The following is a 6,852-nucleotide window of genomic DNA, read 5'->3' as shown; positions in this document are numbered from 1 at the left end:
CATGATTTAAAAAAAAACAACTACAACTAGCCACATAATAGGTAAGATTACAGAAACTCGACAGATAAACAAAATTCTTCAAGCAATTAGAGAAAAGAAACAAATCACATAAAAAGGAAATACCATCAGAATCACAGCAGACTTCTCAGCACAAAGCCTCAAGGCAAGAAGAACATGGAGTGAGGTATTTCAAGACATAAAAGAAAACAGCCTCCAAACCAGATTGATGTACCCTGCAAAACTATCTTTCAAAATTGATGGAGAAATGAGAAACTTCTATGACACACAGCACCTGAGGAACTTCCTAAATACTAAACTACTACTCCAAATACTTTTATACAATATCCTAGAAAAAAACAATGAGGGTCACAACACGAGGAAGCCCAGCAGAATGAATGCATCAGGCATGACAAAAAATTAAATGCAAAGGGGGAGAAACCAACAAAAAGAAAAATTCATGACAAGGGTAAGTCAGTACATACCAGTTATAACCATCAATGTTAATGGTCTCAATTCAGCCATCAAAAGAAATAGACTGGCAGAATGGGCCAAGAAGTAAGATCCAACAATAGGTTGCATACAAGAAACACACAACTCAAAAAGAAACTCATGAACTGAAAGATAAAGGTTGGAAAACAATATTCCATGCAACAAGAACCCCCCCCCCCAAAAGCAGGAGTAGCTACCCATTTTGCAGATAAAATGGATTTCAAACTAACACTGATTAACAGAGACAAAGAAGGACAGTACATTCTTATAAAGGGTACAATCCAAGAGGAAAAGATGACATTCATAAGTATATATGCACCAAATAATAGTGTGCCCAACTATATAAACAAATACTAATGAACCTGAAATATCAAATAAGCACTAATACAATAGTAGTGGGAAAACTCAATACCCCACTGTTGCAAACAGACACACCAACTAGGCAGAAAGTAAACAAGGAAATAGTAGAACTCAATCAAACTCTTGAACAAATGAACTTAAAACATGTTTAGTGTGTTCTACCCCAACAAAATCAGAATACACATTCTTTTCAGCTAAACATGGGTCATTCTCCAAAATAGCCCACATACTTGCTGATAGATCATGTTTAAATAATGTAAAGGAATTGAAGTTATCCCCTGTATCCTATGAGACCAGAGTGCAATGAAATTGGAAATCAATAGGAAAAGAAACCACAAGAATTTCATAAACACATGGAAACTGAACAACACAATGCTGAATAACCAATGGGTCACATGGGAAATTAAAGAAGAAATCAGATGGTTTCTACAATTAAATTACAATGTCAATACAACATAATGGAATCTATTGCACACAATGAAAGCGGTCCTACAAGGGAAATTCATAGCAATGAATACTCATATTAGGAAAACAGAGTAACCTCAAATAAACAAAATGATGCTGAACCTCAAGCTTCTAGATAAAGAAGAGCAAGACAAACCCAAGGCTTATACAAGGGATGAAATTATAAAGATCACAGGAGAAATCAATGCAATCGAGACTAAGAGAATGGTACCAAAAAATCAATGAAACACAGAGGTGGTTCTTCAAAAGAATAAACAAAATTGACAAACCCTTAGCCAACCTATTCAAAAAAGGAAAGAACAGACCCAATCAATGTAATTAGGAATGAAAAGGATGAAATTACAGCAGACACAGTAGAAATCCAGAGGATCATCAATACCTACTTTTAGAACTTATAGACAAATAAGATGTAAAACACATATACACCAATAAGATGGAAAATACAGAAGAAATGGTCCAATTCCTAGATACATATGAATTACCAAAGTTGAATGAAGAAGACTTAAAAATTCTAAACCCAATATCAATCAATGAAATAGAAAACATCATTAAAAACTTACCAACTAAGAAAATCCCAGGTCCTGATGGCTGCACTGCTGAATTCTACAAGACATTAAGAGAGGAGCTACTGCCACTATTGTTTAAACTCTTTAATTCAATTGAAAGGGAAGCAATATTCTCAAATTCATTCCTGGAAGCAAGTATCACCTTAATCACAAAAGCAAAGAAAGACCCAACCAGAAAAGAGAATTATAGGCCAATCTCATGAATGAACACAGATGCAAAACTGCTCAATAAGATATTGGCAAACAGAATGCAGAAGATCATCAAGATGATCATACACCCTGACCAAGTGGGATTCATCCCAGGGATACAGGGATGGTTCACCATACGCAAAGCAATCTATGTAATATGGTATATCAACAGAGCCAAGGAAAAAAACCATATGATCATCTCAATTGATGAAGAAAAAGCATTAGACAAAATTCAACATGCATTCATGACAAAAACCCTAGAAAAAATTGGAATAGATAGTCTCTACCTTATCCTGATAAAAGCCATATATGAAAAACCAGTATCCAATATCATACTAAATGGTCAAAATCTGAAATCCTTCACACTAAAATCAGGAACAAAAGAAGCATGTCCACTATCACCACTTCTGTTCAGTATAGTCTTGGAAACATTAGCCACAGCAATTAGACAAAAGCAAGAAATAAAAAGAATAATGATAGGAAATGAAGAAGTCAAAGTGTCATTATTTGCAGATGACATGATACTCTATATAATAGACCCCAAGAACTCCACCAAAAGTCTTCTAGACTTAATAACCAAATTCAGTCAAGTAGCTGGTTACAAGGTCAACACACAAAAATCAATAGCTTTCCTCTACACAAACAACAGACTCACTGAGAGAAAAATAGGGCAAACAATTCCTTTCACAATACCATCCAAAAAACTGAAATACCTAGGAATCAACCTAACAAAACAAATCAAAGACCTCTTCTCTGAAAACTATAGCACTCTGAAAAGAGAGACTGAAGACGATATCAGAAAATTGAAAGACATCCCTTGCTCTGGGTAGGAAGGATAAACATAGTGGAAATGGCCATACTTTGAAAACTGCTCTACAGATTCAATGTAGTCCCAATTGATATTCCAGCAGTATACTCCACAGACCTTGAGAAAACAATCCAAATATTCATTTGGAAGAAGAAGAGACCCAGAATAGCAAAAACAATTCTAGGCAACAGAGACATGGCAGGGGGTATCACAAGCCCCTACTTGAAACTATACTACAAAGCTACTGTGACAAAAACAGCATGGTATTGTCAAAGAAACAGACCTGAGGACCAGTTGAATAGATTAGAAGATGCAGAAACAACTCCAGAAGCACTCAACCACCTCATCTTCAACAAAGGAGACAAACACCCTCACTGGAGGGAAGAGAGGCTCTTTAATAAATGGTGCTGGAAAAATTGGGTTTCAACTTGCCAAAGATTAAAACTTGACCTATATCTCTCAACATGAACTGAACTAAAATCAAAATGGGTTAAAGATCTAAGTATTAAAACAGAAATGCTGAATGGGCTAAAACAGAAGGTAGGTAGAACTCTTGAAGACATTGGTGTAGGAAAAGATTTTTTGAATAAAACCTCAGGTGCCCTTGACCTAGCACAATCAATCAACAAATGAGATCTCTTCTTTTTAAAAGCTTTTGCACAGGAAGAGAAACCACCAACATTATGAAAAGAAAACCCACAATGTGGGAAAATTTTTTCACCTGGTTTCCTCAGACAAAGGTCTACTATCTAGACTCTATAAAGAATTTTAAAAAATCAGACCTCCCAAATTTAAAGACCCAATCCAAAAATGGGCATCTGAAATGAACAGACATTTCTCACACAAAGAAGTAGAAATAGCAAATAAACATGAAAAAATGTTCAACATCAATGGTCATTCAAGAGATGCAAAGGAGAACAATGATGACATTCCACCTCAACCCAGAAAGAATGGCTGCTATCATGAAAACAACCAATAACAAATGCTGGTGGGGATGTGGGGAAAAAGGAATACTTCTCCACTTTTGGTGAGAGTGTAGACTGATGCAACCACTGACCCAGCTAGTCCCCTGATCTGTATCTTCCCAAAAGAGTTAAAAGGACCATACCACAGCAATTTATGTGCACCCATGTTCATGGCAGCATAGTTTGTAAAATCTAAAACTTGGAAGCAGCCCAATTTCCCATCAACTGGAGACTAGGCAAAGAAAATTTTTTTGTACAAAATAGAGTACTACTCAGCTATAAAGAATGAGAAATTAGAGGCATTTATAACTAAATGGATGCACATCTATGCCATACTCTTAATTGTAATAAATAGGACACACATGTGTAAGTCCCGAATAGTTTCTCTGGCGTGAGAAACTGAAAGTTTAAATCAGGATCAAAGTGTATAAATATAATGTGAAATAAGAAGAAATGGTTCAAAGGGGAAGGGGAAGGGTAGGGGTAGGACACAGAAAGATGTGAATGCAATTAATATGAGAAAATGAAAAAATGACAGCAAAGTCATTGTAAATAGGTAGGGTTAGAGGGTTTGAAGGGAGTGGAGGTGAATAAGGAAAAGATAAGAATCAAGATATATTATGTAAAGTTACAAATCTCTAATGATGAATGTCATTATATTGTATACCTAAAATATACACAATCTGATCTTTATAATTTCCTTCCTTCTATGAGCTTTGGGTTTGTCTCTGCTACAGCAGAGAATATAGCAGCCATTTGTCTTGCAATTCTATTTCTAGAAGCTTGAGGTGTAGCATTGGTTTGTTTATTTGAGCTCGCTCTGTTTTCCTAATATGAGTATTCTCTACTATGAATTTACATTAAGACTGCTTTCATTGTGTTCCATAGATTCTGACATGTTATATTCACATTTTCATTTAATTGTACAAACTATCTGATTTGTTCTTTAATTTCCTCTATGACCCATTGGTTGTTCAGGAGGGTGTTGTTCAATTTCCATGTTTTTACAAAATTTTTGTGGTTTCTTTTGCTATGTCTCTCCAGTTTCATTGCACTATGATCTGAAAATATGCAGGGGATAACTTCATTTCTTTTGCATTTACTTAAACATGTTCTATAAGCAAATATGTAATCTATTTTGGAGAATTGTCTGTGTGCAGCTGAAAAGAATGTGTATTCTGATTTTTGTGACTGGAACATTATGTAATTGTCTGTTAAGCCCATTTGTTCAAGAGTTTGGTTCAATTTTATTTTTTCCTTGTTTATTTTTAATCTAGGTGATCTATTTGATACAGTGGAGTAATGAGTTCCCCACTAATATTATATTAGTCCTTATTTGATTTTTCATGCCCACTAGTATTTGTTTTATACAGTTGGGTGCACTAGTATTTGATTCATATAAATTTATGATTGTTATCTCTTCCTCTTAGATTGTTTTCCTTACAAGGACGTAGTGGCCTTCCTTGTCTCTCTTAATTTGTGTTGGTTTGAAATTCATTTTGTCTGCAAAGTGGGTAGCTACTCCTGCTTTTTTTTTTCAGATTCCTGTTGCATGGAGTATTGTTTTCCACCCTTTATGTCTATGAGTTTATTTTGAATTAAGTGTCTTTCTTGTATGCAGCACATTGTTGGATATTGCTTCATGACACATTCTGCCAGTCTATTTCTTTTGATGGCTGAATTGAGACCATTAAGATTGGTGGTTGTAACTGACATGTATTGATTTATCCTTGTCATGAATTTTTCTTTTTGTTGGTTTCTCCCCCTTTGCATTTAATTTCTTGTCATGCCTGATAGATTCATTCTGCTGGGCTTCCTGATGTTGTGACCCTCATTTTTTTTTCTAGGATCTTGTTTAAAGTTTTTTGGAGTAGTGATTTAGTATTCATGAAGTTCCTCAGTTGCTGTTTGTCATAGGAGTACCTCATTTTTCATCAATTTTGAAGGACAGTTTTGCAGGGTACATCAATCTGGGTTGAAGGTTGTTTTCTTTTATGTCTTGAAATACTTCACTCCAGGCTCTTCTTGCCTTGAGTCTTTGTATTGAGGAATCTGCTGTGATTCTGGTGGGCTTTCCTTTGTATGTGATTTGTTTATTTCTCTAACTACTTTCGTGTTTATCTGATGGGTTTCTGGAATCTGAACTATGATATCTCTAGGTGTAGATTTTTCTTTTTTGATCTCACATATATAGGTCTCACATCTCTGTGTGTCAAATTCTTTTCCCATGTTTGAGAAGTTTTCTACCCTATTTTCTGTGAATATTCTTTTCTTAAATTCTTTTACTGATCTTTTACATTTTAGGTGTACAATACATTTACAGTTATCATTGGATACTTGTACCTGTACATAATGTATCTTGGTCCTTATTTTTTTCCTCATCCCTGTCCTCCCTTCAGCCCCTCCATCTTTCCTTATTTACAAAGACTTTGTTTCCATTTTTTACTTTTCTCATTATTTTTCTTTTCCCTTCTTTCATTTCCCCTTCCTGTTCCACTTCTGCTACCAATTTGGACCTTTTCTTCCTATTTCACACTATCAATTATTCATTTTAATCATTTAAATTCTTATTCACACTTTCAGTTTGTCACACCAGAGCAACTATTTGGTATTTACACATGTGTTCTATTTATTTCACTTAAGACTATGGCCACAATATACATCAATTTAGCTATTAATGTCTCTACTTTGTCATTCTTTATGGCTGAGTAGTACTCCATTTTATTATACAACCACATCTTTATCCACTTTCAAGTTTATGGGCACTTGGGCTGTTTACAAACTTTCACTATTACAAACTGTGCCACTTTAAACATGGGTGAACATATATTGCTGTGATATGATACCTTTAATTCTTTTGGGAAGATACCCAGCATGGGAATAGCTGGGTCAGACTGGGACCTCCAGTTCTAGTTCTTTGAGGTATCTCTGTATTGATTTCCACAGTGGTTGCACGAGTCTGCACTCCCATCAACAATAGAGAAGTGTTCCTTTCTCCCCACAAGCCACC

This window comes from Heterocephalus glaber, unplaced genomic scaffold, assembly GCF_053883595.1.
Source record: "Heterocephalus glaber isolate CG9 unplaced genomic scaffold, H.glaber_assembly_v1.0 deba00001732, whole genome shotgun sequence".
Classification (NCBI taxonomy): Eukaryota; Metazoa; Chordata; class Mammalia; order Rodentia; family Bathyergidae; genus Heterocephalus; species Heterocephalus glaber.
The sequence above is the reverse complement of the archived record's forward strand: the minus strand, read 5'-3'. Positions refer to the sequence as shown.